Raw genomic sequence first — 637 nt, forward strand, 5'->3', positions numbered from 1 at the left:
AATTATTATATTAATTTAAACAATTATTATTAATTAATTATTATATTAAATAACATATAAATATATCTTAGTGTCTTAATTGTTTAGATTTTTATAATGCATTAGCTTTTTGTCGATCCACCTGGTTCACATTTAAAAATATGTAGCAAAAATAGCAGATGGGCTTATTGAAAAAGCGAATTCGTTCTCTGCCAGCAGGTTTCACTTTCGGAACTCTGCATACAGTGGTTTCCCCGGTAACCGCAGTCCACAAAGCTGACTGCAGCGCTCAAGTTTATTCAGTGAAATCACAGCCTTTTGAAGTTTAATCGTCATATTAATCCATATAGCAATTCTTGTCTTTCCGTCCCCAAAGACCTCTTATAATTTAGACTTTTTATACCATTTAAGAGTTTGCATGGCCTTAAATGTAAACAATTTAACTGAAGACGTTTTAAGGACCCGCGGAAACCCTAATAAGAACATACAGTGGGGCAAACAAGTATTTGATACACTGCCGATTTTTCAAGTTTTCCCACTTACAAAGAATGGAGAGATCTGTAATTTTCATCATAGGTACACCTCAACTGTGAGAGACAGAATAAAAAAAAAAAATCCAGAAAATCACATTGTATGATTTTTAAATAATTAATTTCCC

Source organism: Sinocyclocheilus rhinocerous, unplaced genomic scaffold, assembly GCF_001515625.1.
Source record: "Sinocyclocheilus rhinocerous isolate Xijiao unplaced genomic scaffold, SAMN03320098_v1.1 scaffold1314, whole genome shotgun sequence".
Classification (NCBI taxonomy): Eukaryota; Metazoa; Chordata; class Actinopteri; order Cypriniformes; family Cyprinidae; genus Sinocyclocheilus; species Sinocyclocheilus rhinocerous.